Here is a 15,858-nt window from a genome sequence, read left to right as displayed (position 1 = left end):
GGGGCGCGGTGGGCGGAGCCCGGGCTGGAGGTGGGGGGCATCTGGAAGCGGGGTAACGGCCCTGGGTTCGCACGTGGAGGTGGAGTGGGGACTCTCCCCAAAGCTAGAGGAAGATGAAGCAACTGGGTGAGGGGCCGGAAGGGGCGTGAGAGGTGGGCACCTGGGGGCTGCTGCTTTCCTGGCAGCGGTGAGGGGAGAGGGGCGAACCCGACGCGCACGTGGAGGGAGAGTGAGAATGCGCCCCTGGGCTTGGGAAGGATGAAGGAGCCGAGGGAGTAGGGGGAAGAGGCGGTCACCGGGAGGCTGCTGCCCTCCCGGGGACTGTGGGCAAGGCTAGAAGGAGGGGGCCATGGGGGAGCGTGAACTGGCCGGGTCTCGCGCGTCAAGGGAGAATGAGCGCTCCTCCCCAGCACACGCCCCTCGGGACTTGGTTGGACTAGTCACCGCGGGGTGTGAGAGGTGACGCGTGGGGGCTTGCTGCCGTCCCGGGGGCAGCAACCAGGCCGGGGGACCGGGGGGCGGGGGAGGGGAGAGGCGCGAAGCTGCACTCGGGGCGGAACGGCGGCATCTTTGCAGCCAAACAGGTTGTGGACGCCGGAGTCTTTCTCTGCCTGTAGTCCCAATCCGAAGCAAGGCTGCGATTCTCCAAAATCCTCCTGCCCGACTTGCATTTTTTTCCCCTTTCTTCTTTCGCATCTGAAGGGTTTTGCCTCCCACTCTAGAGAAATCAATTTAAAAAATAAAAGATGTGCTGGATTTCCAATAAATAGCATCCTTGGATGGAGAAGAAGAAAAATGATTCCCTCACCCTGCCACACACACCCCCATGCCACCCCACAGTTCTGAAACGGCTTTTCTTTCTAAGGCAGCCACACACTGTTACCATTCCAGGCTTGTGTGGGAGAAGGCTGTTGTGCGCCCGTGTCTGTCCGCCTGGGCGGCTCCAGCCCCTGGTTAATAAAAGGTACAGATGGTTAGAGCACAAATGTGTGACGTCAGGCTCGGTTTAAAAAAGTCCCCTTTTCCCTACATCAATTGTATCTCTTGGGACAGACTTTATTTAGAGGATCGATTTGAGTCTAATAGTCAGGAGAAAAGGGGATCTATGCCAGGACTGTCAGTTTATTACAATGCTGTGCTTAAAACAAAAAGCTTATCTTTTAGCCCCATAAAAAAATGAAAATATCAGTGCAAAATGAAAAACACTGCTGATTAATAGTATCCTTCCAATATTCTTTGACATATCAATGCCTTGATTCCATAGAAACAATTTCTTATCTAAAATTAACAGTCCTCATCATAAATTATGTTTCTACTTGAAATGGAAAGATTCTCATAACAGGTACAATCATGCTGAGGCTAAAAAGGAAGCTAAACTATTCTTGCTTTGCGTTATCTTCAGTACCTCACTCCACTTTACTTCAGCTTCAGCAGATATTTGTCATCTAGCCTCTCCTTGTCGATTCAGTGAGGTTGAATGAGTTCAGTTGTGAAAGCATTTGAGTTCTCCAAAACAAAGGTGTTGTGATAATATTGCTTGAGTACTTTGTGATTACCACTCACCTTTGTAAATAATTAGCCATGTGCTATATCCAACATAGAGTTCTATCTTAGTCAAGGGGTGCAGGAATTTACCCTCATTTGTACATGACCCTGTTAAGCACTGGATGTCTAGCTAGGAATTAATATACCCCCTTCTCCCCCACTCCACCCCCAATAATATCTTCTCAAGGTTAAAGTCACAACAGGAACTTGATTCAGAACATGGCAAAGATTAACTTTTGGAGAAAACACAAGTGTATTTGAGAGAATGAATTTAAATTGTGGACTTGAGTGCATTTTAATAGGTTTTATGATTGAGCTAATGAAACTTTTCAGGGCTCTTCTGAAAATCCTAATTAACAATAATTAATGAAAATATTTTATAATGCACCGTCTCTGACAACCTTGCAAATATTAAGCTCTGAGCTCTCCTGGTAGGGAATGCTTAATACCTAGCTCAGTTCTCACCCTTCTCCATCCTGAACAACATGTAACTTGGGTCTTAATTTCATGATTTGTAAAAACTAAGCTCAACATTACCTGGCCCACTCATTTCACACAATCAAATAAGATAATGACATGAAAGGCTGTGGGAACTCTGAAGGACCATTCAAATGTAATGTTATTACAGCTACATTTCCATAGCTGGAGAGGGGATAACAATCATTCTGGAATAAAAAACCTATATAATTGAGCAGTAAAATGAAATAAGATTCATATTCAAATTCTGATAAAATCTCTCAGAATTTTTCTTATAAGGTTATTCCTCCCTATTATAAAATATTCAAATATTAAAGGAATCTATAGTGTTGAAGAGTCCCATATCATCAGAGCTAATGAGACCAGGAACTTGAATGGTGTCTGTAATCTCTCTCCCACCCATCCCCCTCCACCTCCCCCTCCCACCTTTTCTAAATGTCATTTTCATTCTCTCTTACTACAGCCAGCAGCTCTACTTATATTTTAAGTACTCTGCTGTCATAAAGGAAACCAAATTTTAAGTCTCAGGGAATGACTAATCAGTTGGGTTAGACTCATCTGACCATGCCTTGGCCAGTCATTACAACCAAAGAAGCAAGGTCTTAGAACTTCCATTTAGCATACCCAATCCAGCTTCCATTCAGAATTCATGTCTAAAATGGTAGGAGGAAAGATGTCATACAGATGTGATCACTGGGGAAATTGCTATGAGCTAGGCAACCACACTAAATTTTATTTAGTATGCTGCTATGTGTTGGGCACTTGGCACCTTAAATGCTTCACCTCATTTAAGTTTTTTAATAATCTCAGTAATCTCTTTGTGTTGGGAAACTGGGACCCAGAGAAGTGTGCCCATAGTTACCTAACTAACTAATGTCAGGGCCTGGATGCATGAGAGCCTTGAAAGCCAGGAGAGTAACTAATGTGGTAGGAAATACACCATTGATCACTTTTGAGCCAGATAATCTTTATATTATAAAAACGATTTTTAAGAAGAGACTGAGATACATGGAAAATGCATATAATAAACTGCTAAAGCAGCAAATATAAGTTCAAAAACCTGGAGGATAGAAACAGAAGACCCATTGTACATCTTAAAGAGTTTCTAGAGAAGAGAAAATAGAGTATGAAAGAGAGGCAATATCCAAAGAAATAATATGTGAGAATTTTTCAGACCTGAAGAAAAACATGAGTTATCAAATCAAAGGAAAACGCTGAGGCTCAAGCAGAATAAATTTTTAAAACTGACACCTGTACATAGTAGTGAAATTACAGAGTACCAAATGCAATAGGAAAATGTTAAAAGTTACCACTGAGAAAAATCAAAGTATCCTAAAAGGAATGACAGTCTTTTTGACAGGAATGACCTGTCAGCAGATTTATAAGCAACAATAGGTGACAGAAGACAATGGAAAATATCTTCAAAGTATTGAGAGTTCATAACAGAAAAACTAGAATTCTATACCTAGCTGAACTATCTTTCAGGAGGAAGAACAAAATAAACAACATTTTTAAATTTAATACTCACAGGTGTTCATTGAAAGACATACTAAAGAATTTGCTCCAATAAGAAAAAAGCTGAACCCAAAAGGAATAAGTGAGATGGGAGAAGGAAGAATAAACAAATAAATTAGCAAATATCTCAGCTAATCTAAATCAGTATATTTTTTACATACTATATTTTGGGAGTTTAAAACCAGGTGAAATTAAAATATTAGCCCCTAATGGGGCACCTGGGTGACTCAGTCAGTTGAGCATCCAACTCTTGATTTTGGTTCAGGTCACAATCTCAGGGTGGTGAGACTGAGCTCTGCATCAGGCTCCACATTGGGCATGAAGCCTGCTTAAGATTCTCTCCCTCTGCCCCTCCTCTCTCTCTCTCTCTCTCTCTCCCTCCCTCTCTTAAACATAAAATAAAATATTAACCCTTAAAAATATGGTAAATGATAGAAGGGAGTTCTGAATTAAAGACTTGATTTCTTTTACTCAGAAGGAGTGAAATATACCTAAGTTTAGACTTTCCAAGTTATTATATTGGTTAAAATTCCTTCTTGCAAATAACAGACTCCAAGCAAGAATTTCTTAAATTGACATTCAGCAGCTCCAGGGCCATTGGGTATGCTAAATAAATGAACAAACAAGCAAGCTTGAGTTCAGGTGCCAGAAAAATTGCCCTAAACCATGCAACAGAACTGACATGATAAAGAAACTGCTGCTATTCCCATCAAGCCCCAGATGCCATGAGCTCAGCTTTTCTTCATCTGTTCCAGCTATCAGCCAATTCTGTGTCAGAACTTTGATCTTGCAACCACTGCCACCTTTACAGACTGGATGCCTCTATCTTTACCTGCACCAGGAAAATGGAAGGTGTGTGCAGAGCTTGTATTCTCATAGTCTTCACATTTCCACAGGTGCTTCTGGTTAGCAGAGTCTATGTCATAGGCCTGCATCCTGGTTGCAATGGAGGCAGGAAATCTGAGTTCTGAATTTTATACTGGGAAAGTGAGATTTATAACCAGGGAATTATCCTAAATATAGAAGGGCTATTTAAAAGATTATGGCAGCCTTGAAAATGACAGTTTGTTACTGATATACATATTAAACATTGAAGGGTACTCATCAAAATTAGAGAAATAGAATGCCTAACTTCCAAATTGATAGAGGGAAAAAATGACCTAAAGAAAACTTAGTTACTGTATTAGCAGGCAAAAAGAAGAAAAAGAAAAGCAAATTAAAAGTATAAATAGGAAACAAGATTCTAGAGAGAAGTCCAAGTGTTATTAATCACAATAAATATAAATGGTTTATATCATTAAAAAATGACACAAAAAACACAATTAGGTTGGGTTTTTAAAGAAACCAAACCATGTGCTATTTGCAACTATACAGTTAGAATATATCATCAAAACATTTGGAGAAAGACAATTTAAAAAAAAAAAACTACCAAGAAAATACTAACCAAAAAATGGTTCATCTAATAACATTAATATCCAACATAACAATTTTAAACAAGAAGGAGTGATAGAGGGCGCCTGGGTGGCTCAGTCGGTTAAGCGACTGCCCTCGGCTCGGGTCATGATCCTGGAGTCCCAGGATCGAGTCCCACGTCGGGCACCCTGCTCAGCGGGTAGTCTGCTTCTCCCTCTGACCCTCTTCCCTCTCGTGCTCTCTGTCTCTCATTCTCTCTTTCTCAAATAAGTAAATGAAATCTTTAAAAAAAAAAAAAGAAGGAGTGTTAGAGATAAAGAGGTGACATGCAGTAATTATAAAAGGAACTATCCACCAGGATGACCTACAGTTGTGATACAATCATGAACCTATGTGCACTTAACGAAATAGAGCAAAGTTTGATGGAACCACATAGAGAAATTGACAAATGCATCATCAAAAACTAATAGACAAGTAGATAAAAGGTTAGAATACCAAAGAATCAATAAGCTTAATATCATGTGAGATTATATGTACACACACATAACAATCCATAATCAATAGTAAAAAATAGATACCATTCCTCCAAGAAACTTAGTCCAGCCATTTTACAGGTGAATTTTACCAAGTGTACAGGAGAAAATGTCTTTGTTTTGTGTCACAAAGTAGGAAGCTAAAAACCAAGTGTATAACCAAGACTCCTGATGCACCAGGTGCTTGGTGCTTCTCAGATACCTTGTCTTCCAAACCAACCCTCTGACATATCCAGTTTTTGACAAGTGTGGTTATTTCAGTAAGGCCATTCAGAACCATTTCATTTGGTCAAAAGCTCTTCCAAAGGGATCTCTGCTTAACTGCTTCAAATATCTCTCTGTTGGTGATGGCTGCTCTGTGGCTGAACTACATAGGAAATGCATATAATAGACTGCATGAGCTAAAGATATACAATTGTATGCATAATGTGATATAAACTATGTGAACAAAAAAGCAAAAATCTGAATAGAAAAAAAGTTTAAAAGACTGGAAAAAAAATACTACAATATTAAGTAAAGTTGTGGTTGAATGACAGAAGTATGAGTCGTTTCTTCTATTTTTCTATACTCTGCATATTTTGTTTAGTGAGAAATTGTTTAAGTTGTTTCCAAATATATCAGTGCTTCATAATTCCATTACTTCACTGGATTAAAAAAGATATGAAACACATCAGGGCATCTGGGTGGCTCAGTTGGTTGAGCTCAGGTCATGAGATGGAACCCCAAGTTGGGCTCTGCACTGGGTGTGGAGCCTGCTTAAGATTCTCCCCTCCCCCCACTCCCTCTGCCCCTCCTTCCCCCACTCGTGCATGCTCGCGGTCTCTCTCTCTCTCTCTCTAAAAAAAAAAAAAAGATATGAGACATATAGAAAAGAACTAGCAAACTAGCAAAAAGAAATTCTGAGTATATCAATAAGTTCATTAAGTATGATTGGACAAAACATGCTACTCAAAAGGCAGATACTATCAGACAGAATAAAACAGCAAGACCCAACTCTGTGTCACTGGCCTACAAAAGACATACCTGAGTTCAAAGATATGAGTAGATGGAAAGCAAAGAATGGAAAAGGTACAGCATGTTAACAGTAATAATAAGAGGCCTAGAGTGGCTATGTTAATATCAGACAAACTTTAAGACATATTACTGGAAACATTTTTGATAAGTGGTCAACACATCTAGAAGATATAATAGTTATGTATACATCAAAGAACCAACTCCCAAAAACGTATGACACAAAAAACTGGCAAAAATGAAAGGAGAACCAGACGATATAATAGAATGTCAATATCCCACTTTCAATAGTTGATAGAACAGCTATAGAAGACTTTAAGAACATCAACCAACTTGTCTTAACTAATATTTATAAAACACTCCACCCAAAAACTGTAGAATACACATTTCTTTTCAAGTGCATATGGAACATTCTCCAGGATAAACCATATAATATAGCCCAAAACAAGTCCCAATAAAATACAGAAGATTGAATATTAAAATTACACAAATATGTCCTGTGACCACAATGGAATTAGAGATCTGTAACAGAAAGATACCTGAGAAAACACCAAATAGTTGGAAATCAAGCAACATATTTCTGAATAACCGATGAGTCAAAGAAGAAATCACAAGGGAAATTAATCAAAATTCATGGCATGCATCTAAAGCAGTGCTTACAGGTGGCTGGGTGGCTCAGTCAGTTGCGCAACTGACTCCTGGTTTCCACTGGAGTCCTTATATCATGGACTGTGGGATCAAGCCCAAGTGGGGCTCCACACTCTGTGGGGAGTCTTCATGAAGATTCTCTCCCTCTGCCCCTCCCCCCACTTGCACACATGTACATGTGCTCTCTCTCTCTTAAAAAAAATAAATAAAAAAGCAGTGCTTAGAAATGTATAACTTTAGATGCCTACATAAGAAGATTTTGAAAAATCAAAAACCTAAGATTCCACAATAAGAAACTAGAAATCAAAAAGCAAGCTAAACACAAAGCAAGCAGAAGGAATGAATTAATAGATATTATAGCAGAAAAACAATAGAGAAAACTTTTTTAAAAGTTGATTCTTTGAAAGGATCAATAAAATTGATAAGCATTTACCTAGACTGACCAAGAAAATAAGAGAAAAGACACTAATTACTAAAATCATGAAAAAAAGGATATCACTACCAACTCTACAGGAATTAAAAGGATTATAAGGGAATATTATCAACAGCTGAATGCCAATAAATTAAACAACTTAGATAAAATGGAATAATTTCTAGAAGAACACAAATAATCAAAACTGACTCAAGAAGAAACAAAATATCTGCATAAACCTTTGACAGGTAAAGATATTGAATTAGTAATTTATTTTTTTCTTAAAGATTTTTATTTATTTGACACACACAGAGAGAGAGAGAGCAATTTAAAATCTCACTAACAGGGACACCTGGGTGGCTCAGTCAGTTGAGTATCTGCCTTCGCCTTGGGTCATGATCCAGGGTCCTGGGATCGAGTCCCACATCGGTCTCCCTGCTCAGTGGGGAGCCTGCTTCTCCCTCTGCCACTCCCCCTACTTGTGCTTGCATGCTCTCTCTCTCTGTCTCTCTGACAAATAAATAAAATCTTAAAAAAAGTAAAATAAAATAATAAAATCTCACTAACAAAAGCCAGGCCCAGATGGTGTCCCTGGTGAATTCTAGCAAATGTTTAAAGAAGAAATAAGACCAATCCTTAAAAAATTCTTTGAGAAAAAGAACACTTCCCAGCTTATTTTATGAGGCCAGTACTACCCTGATACCAAAGCCAGACAAAGACATCACAAGACTGCAGAACAGTATCCCTTGTGAACAAAGATGCAAAAATCCTTAACAAAATAATACCAAATTGAATTAAGCAACTTAAAAAAAAAAAGAATAATATATCATTCCCAAGTTGGATTTATTCCAGGAATGCAAAGTTAGTTTAACATCTGAAAATCAATTAATGTATTATATTAATGGAATAAAGGACAAACCCACATAATCTTTTCTGTAGAGTAGGAAGAGCCAGCAAAGGATATAGTGAGTGGAATAAGAAAAACCAGAAACCGAGAATGTATTTCAAGAAAGAGAGAGTGGTCAACTGGTTGTTTGCTGCTAAGTCCAATAAAAAGAGAAATTGGATTTTTTAGGACCATTGGATTAAACCACATGGAGGTTGCTGACAACTTTCGGAAGGGTTTCAGAAAAATGATATAATATTGGAATGAGTTAGAAGGGAATGAAAAGTGAAGAGGTGGAGAAAAGGAATAAAGACAACTTTCTCAAGGAGTCTTATTTTAAAAGGCAGCAGAGAAATGGAGCAGGAGATGAAGAGAAATGAGAAGCCTAAGGGGAGCTGTTTTTGTCTTTTAAGGTGGTAGATATTACATCACGTGTACAGGCTGGGGAGTGATACAGTCGAAAGGGAAAAATTGACAATGCAAAAGAGAGAGCAGATACCTGTAGGAGCAAAGTCCTTAAAAAGGCAAGAGGAAATGAGAAGCAATTCAGAAGTAGAAAGTTTCAAGAACTGAAATGTCTGAGATTTTATCCAACTTGCATGCTAACAAGTTAGCCTGTCATAATTTTATGAATGCAGGCAGAAAACATGAGACTCCTGGGTCAGAGACAAAGGATTTCATTTCTCACAGTAGCCAGAGATCAGAGTTTTGTTGCATCAATTTCCTGAACCTCAATTCCCACAAAGCAATGTAGGAAGAGGGCCAGGTAATGCCTGGACATGGAGTGTTGCATTACAAGTAAGGAAATCTGAGTTTAGTGAACACTTATCTTTTACACTGGGCAGTAAACATGCTTGTCCTTTGCTCCAGAGAAAGAAATTATTTTTATTATAGTGGACAGTAAGCATCCCTATTGTTTGCTCCAAAGGAAGACACTATCTCTATCTTCCAAGGCAATTCACTCTACAAATATCCTTGATAAGAAGGTCTGAATCAAAACAAATGGGAGAGATACATGGAGAACTATCTCTCAACAGAGAGTTTAGCCTTAATAGCATGGACACTTTGTTTTAGGGCGTGGATGTTGGGGAAGTAGGGAAGATAAAAAAGAAAAAGGAAAAGAGCCAGTCTCTCTCTTTTGCTTAATTTTATTTTTTTTCCCCAGTGTATCAGTGGGTGAGAGTATCAGGTAAGAGTGAGGACTGGACATTGAAAGTGCAGGATTTAAATAAACATAAAGTCTAGAAGAATGAGAGAGGATTAACTAAGGAAATGAGGAATTACTGGGCACTGCTGAGGGCCCTCCTCTAATTTATAATTCTAAGTTTATATAGCACAAGTTATGACTGTTTTAACCAGGTTTGTTCCACTGCTTGGGTGTAGGGACAAGATGGGTAGAGAGTTGACTTGAAGCAGGATTGGAGTTTTTCCAGGCAAGTGATGGAGAAAGAAAGTGGCAATGGAGTTGTGGATGTACACAAAGGACTGATTACAGTGATGGACCCAGGATTCTAGGATGAAGAAGAAAGAGAATGAGGAGACGAAGAACTGTGAAACATGGATAGAGCTAAAGGATCAGAGTTCCCGATGGGGTTGAAGAATGGTTGGAGTCAGGGTATTATAATAAGTGAACTAGAAGACGAGAGGCGGTAGTCAAACAATGGAATGCTTAAAAAATCAAGATTTAGAGTTACAATATCTGAGCATGAGAATGGATAGCTGAGGTGGGGTAGAGAAAAGTCTCATTAGAGGTGAGGAGTTCAGTAAACTAAGTGGTCAGAGTGTCATATAGTTCATTTATGAGCTTGTGAAATCACCAAGAATAACTGGAGTCACATGGAAAGAATGACAGCGAGCCAGGTGCTAAAATTTTCAATGAATGAGGGGAAGCAACTAGAAAATTACAGATGATTATGACAGGGAGGGGTGGCAGGTACTATGGACAGACTATTCCTTTTTTAAATAGATATTTATACATATGACCAAGTAAGCACTGTGAGAGAAACAAGTTATCATGATCCTAAAGAATTGTATAAGCTAACTTGAAGATAATATAGACACCCATGAAAAGTTAAACAGCAGACATTGCAGTATGGTAAGGCCAAAAACACACTGGTCTAAGAGTCAGAAGATCTGAGTTCTAGTTCCAGCCATGCCAATAGTTAGCTGTGAGCTTAGGTAAATCACTTACTCTCACCAGGCTTCAGTTTCCACATTTGGTTATTGATTAGATGATTCTCAAGATACCTGAGGGCCTAATATTCCATAATTCTATGATATAAAACAATGTACATTTCACAAGGAAGTTAGGAAGAATAAGCACTATTATCCAGATGTTACAGAAAGAGGAAATTGAACCATGAATGACTATATAATTTGTTCAGCATCAGACTATTAAGTCAGGTTCATTGTTGTTTGTGTTAGATCTTACAGGGTACAGAGTAGATGCCCTAATCTGTGTTTGTTTCCCTTCACTTACACAAAGTTGTGTTTGTCTTTTCATTATCTCTATTTGGTTCTGGCTAGGTCATGATTGTGTATGTTAAAGAACAAAGAAAGGACTATCAGAAACCATAACTGGAGCACCAGTATTTAACACAGCCCTGAAAGAACACATTTTTACAGGAAGCAAAGAGGTATGTTGCCCTCTAGGAAATGTATGTCACTCTGGAGTAATTAGGCTGACATGCATTTCCCTGGTGGCAAATGTAATGAATGGGTCCAATAACCCTTGACATCAGCATAATGTTGGGATGGGATTGGAAGTCAAGATTTAGAAGGATATAATTGGAATAAAGGGGATATAAACAGTTTTTCCTCTATAACAAATTCATCCTTTATAATGTTACTTCTATAATTTTTAATATATGCAAATACATTCAGTCATACAGTTAACAAATATTTGTTGAGATCCACTATATGGTAAGCACCTTCATAAGAGCTGGAAATACTGTGGAGAGCCAAGACAGTTAAGTGCCCTGTCCTATCTCCCTTTGCTAATGTATACTGAATGGACAGTAGGGATGGACATAAACAGGAAGATGAATAAGATATTTTTCAGAGTATGATCAATGCTACGGAGAATATAAAACAGGGTAACAATATATCCCTTACCATGTTTTGCATTCTCTCCATTTAGAACGTAAGTTTCACAAGAGCTAGTATTTTGTTTATTATTCATCACTGTGCCCTCTGTGCCTTGATTAGTGAATTTTAACTGTGGGTTCCTTTAAATGGGAGAGGTATCTCTAAGGAGGCACCATCTGAACTGAGACCTAAAAAATGAAGCGTTTTCAGCCATGCAGAGAAGAGGGCAGGGAAAGAGCAATGTAAAGTTCCCAAGAAAGCCACAAGTTCAGCATGTTTAAGAAATATAAAGAAGGCCATTGTGGCTGGAGAGCTATAAGGGTGGGACAGTGTAACAGAAGGTGAGGCTGAAGCAAGAGTCAGGGCTAGAATAAATAGGGCCTTGTAAGCCAAGGCTAGGAGTTTGAATTTTAATTTACTTGCTGTGGTAAGCCATTGGAGGGTTTTAATCAGAGATATTATATGACCTTACTTTTACTTTTAAAAGTTTGCTCTGGCATCTGTGTGGGTAATAGACTGAGGGGAGCATGAGAGTAGGCAAGAGATGGGTTAGGACATGAGATGTGATGGTGGCTTGGTGTCAGAGAAGAGGCTTAGGATAGCTGACTTTGAGATACATTCTGAAGATAGAACCGCAGGACAGGGGGATGGGTTGGATGTGGAGTGTTAGAAAGAGAGAAGTCAAAACAGACTCCGGTGTTTTGGCTTAAGTAACTTGGTCCTGGTGGTGCCACTAACTGATAGGAAACTGGGGGAGGAGCAGAGTTTTTCCAGGGAAAAATCAAGCATTCCATTTTGGCCATGTGAAGCTTATCAGACTTCCAAATGAGTATGTAGATTAAAGGGTTGATATGTGAGTATGGCAAGATGTCAGAGCTGAAGATATCCTTTTGTGAGTCATTGGCATTTAGATACTATGTAAAGCCACGTAGCTGAGTGAGATCACCAAGGGAGAACATGCAGATCTGACAGCCGAGGACTACGCCTTGAACATCTGTCACAGGCTCCAGTTTTGGCCTTTGAACAAATATGATATTTTATATAGAACTGCATTACCTACCAGATCAATCAGTTTTAAAACCCCATTTTGCCTTTCTCTTAGCAAGTAGTAGGAGGCAGTCTTGGAGGGAAGCCATCTTGGTGAGAACCTTTAATCACACAGCAACCCCTGGGACTTGCCAGTGTGTCATCAGATACAAAGAAGAGGGCTCTGTTCCCCACCATGCCTCCCTCCCATTATGCAGTGTTCCCTGACCTCCCCACGCCACAGTGATACCTCCTTTCCTCCAGTTTCCTCCGAACCCCTCCTTTCCTCAGAATTGTCTGTACCTCTGCAGTCATTCCTGCTAGTAATGTAGCTATTTATGCAGAGCAGATACTCTGTGTTTGTTTCCCTCCACTTACACTAAGTTGTATTTGTCTTTCCATTATCTCTGTTTGGTTCTAGCCAGGTCACGATTGCATATCATCCCCACTTTCAACTACTGTACACTGTAACTCCTTCAAGGGCAGGATATTCTCTTATATATCTATCTTTCTATCCCTTACCCTGTTCTGCATTTCCCCACCTAGAAAGTTAAGTACTCCAAGAACTAGGACCTTGTTTGTGATGTTCATCATTGTATTCTTTGAACCTGGAACGATGTTCTTGAATAAACACAAACAGAATGAATGAATACAATTGCTATTGACAGATTTATGTTCTAGACAGGTGATCAGGCACCTCAAGGCAAGACCTCCTCCCTTTTCTTTGATAGATGTTATCTCGCCTTTGGGTCCCCTTGAGCTTTACCATCACCCACACTTAACACTGCAGCATAAAGAGGTGTTTCACTTCTCACCACCTTTAATGGACTCTTTCCACAGATTCTGCTGATGCTGAAGTAGGTAAGAATAGGGCATGCGTTTTTGGTTTATGTAATGCACATATGCAGTTGGGATCTGGGGTAGATTGCCTGAAAGATGGCCATTAACGATGGCTTTCATCTCTATATATGCATATTGTTCCTCCAACAGGATATGGGGTTTATCTCCCTTCCCTTTGAATCTGGTTGGCCATGAGACTTGTTTTGGCCTGGAGATTGCAGAAGTAATGTCATATGAGTCTGGGCCAACACCTCAAGAGACCTTGCAATTTCCAGTTTTACCATCTTGGGATTTAGACACCATGCTTAAGAAGCTTGGAATTCTGGGATTCTGGATAATGTGAGACATGGAGAGAGAGAGAAGCCCAGCCAGTGTCCAACCGTCCCACTCACTATGGCTGAGGCACGAAACGTGAATGAAATCACATGGATTCTCCAGCGCCAGCCAAGCTGTCCCAGTCAACCAAATGGAGCAGAGATAAACCATCCCTGAGGAGACCCATCCAAACTGCACAATCATGAGAAATAATGAAAGCTGTTGTTTTAAGCCACTACCTGTGGGGGTTATTTGTTATGTAGAAATAGGTAACTAAAACAGAATCTATTTCAGGATCCATTTGATAACAACTTCTAGAAACACATTGCATTTATTTATTTTTTTTTTTTAAAGATTTTATTTATTTATTTGACAGAGAGACAGCGAGAGGGGGAGTGAGAGAGGGAGAAGCAGGCTTCCCACCGAGCAGAGAGCCGGATGCGGGGCTCAATCCCAGGACCCCGGGATCATGACCTGAGCTGAAGCCAGACGCTTAATGACTGAGCCACCCAGGCGCCCCAGAAACACATTGCATTTAAAAGCAGAGCTTCTGCAATTTCTAGAAATTTACATACACATTTATCCTTTGTCTCAGCAGTTTCCCTTCTGGGTATCTATTCCAAAGATACCCTGGCAAAAATACAAAGAGAGGTATTAGCTATTTATTGCAGCACTATTTGTAGTAGCAACAAACTTCAAACAGATCAATTGTCTAGCAGTAGGGGCCTGGTTGAATAAGCTTTGTAACATCCACATGGTGGAGTAATATGCAGCTATAAAAAAAGGAATGAGGGATTCCTCTGCAAACTATGGTGGAGTGATCACCAGCAGATAACGTTGAGTGAAAAAAAGCAAGGCAGAGAAAAAGTGTGTAAGGTAGGCTATTTTTAAACTATTTTTTTGATGAAAGGATAACATAAAATTTTCAAAAGAAATTATTACCTACAGAGGGAGAGAAGGAATAAGGTAAATGGTACAACAAGAATATAATATGCAACCTCCAGACTGTGGGAAACCTTATAGAGCAACCAATCCAGTTCCTTCAACCAAAAAATTTTTTTAAAAACCCTAAAGCGAAAGAATGAGAACCTAGCAATTAAAAAGAGGGACTTAAGTACATATCAACCAATGACAATTTATGAATCTATTTGTATTCTGAGTACAATACAACTTGACTACAAGTTGTTTGAGTAAACAAACTGAAAAAGTTTATGAGACAATGGGAAAATTTAAACACTGGTTAAATATTTGATGTTAAGGATTTATTATTTAAATGTGATAATGATAGTGTTGTTATGTTCTCCAAATAATCTTCGTATATTAGAGACACACACCGAAACTTCTCATGTATGAACTGATATGACACTGGCAGTCGCTTCAAAAGAACTACATGTATTGTTGAAGTGGGTGAAATTACAGATTAAACAAGATTGGCCAAGAGTTGACGTTATTGAATCTAGATGATTGGTTCACGAAGTTTCATCGTATTGTCCTCTTTACCTTTATAAATATTTGAAATTTTCCAAAATAAAAAGTTAAAAAAAAAAGGCCTCTGAGACCCAGTGTTTAAGGGCACTGAATCCATTTTCTTCAAAATAATGCACCTTAGGTCCATCACTCCAAGTAACAGCATCTGTATCAAATGGAAGTTGCGTCTTTAAAACCATGGTAGGTATTTATTTTTTTTATTTTTATTTTTTAAAGCTTTTATCCATCCATTTGACAGAGAGAGACACAGCGAGAGAGGGAACACAAGCAGGGGGAGTGGGAGAGGGAGAAGCAGGCTTCCCGCCAAGCAGGGAGCCCAATGTGGGGCTCGATCCCAGGGCGCTGGGATCATGACCTGAGCCGAAGGCAGACGCCCAATGACTCAGCCACCCAGGCACTCCCATGGTAGGTATTTAGAATGGTGTGTGATTGACACCATGTAAGTGATACTAAAGTCATAATGAATTCTCAGGAGGTCCACGTGTTTGTTGTTTTGGTTTGGGTTTTTAACAATTCCTTGTGTCATTGTTATCTCTGATACTTTGGAAAGTTTTAACTAACATGTGACTAGTTCCCCTGTTGTTTTCCAAACATGTATCCTTCAGCCACTCAATCATTAAATACTTTTTGGCCAGGAGAGTTTTATGAGAGGTCCTGGTGTT

The 15,858-nt window shown here is 39.4% G+C and overlaps 1 long non-coding RNA gene across 1 annotated transcript; it reads left to right on the top strand.

Annotated features, from left to right (window-relative positions):
* Positions 1-31: 31 nt before the first annotated feature.
* LOC113918711 lies at positions 32-13,884 on the top strand. Its single transcript, XR_003518661.1, has 3 exons — positions 32-126; positions 10,967-11,076; positions 13,544-13,884. It is a non-coding gene; the product is annotated as an uncharacterized LOC113918711 (long non-coding RNA).
* The last annotated feature ends 1,974 nt before the right edge of the window (positions 13,885-15,858 follow it).

This window comes from Zalophus californianus, chromosome 1 (assembly GCF_009762305.2).
Source record: "Zalophus californianus isolate mZalCal1 chromosome 1, mZalCal1.pri.v2, whole genome shotgun sequence".
Taxonomy (NCBI): Eukaryota; Metazoa; Chordata; class Mammalia; order Carnivora; family Otariidae; genus Zalophus; species Zalophus californianus.
Note: the sequence above shows the minus strand (reverse complement) of the source record. Positions and strands in the feature narration are given on the sequence as shown.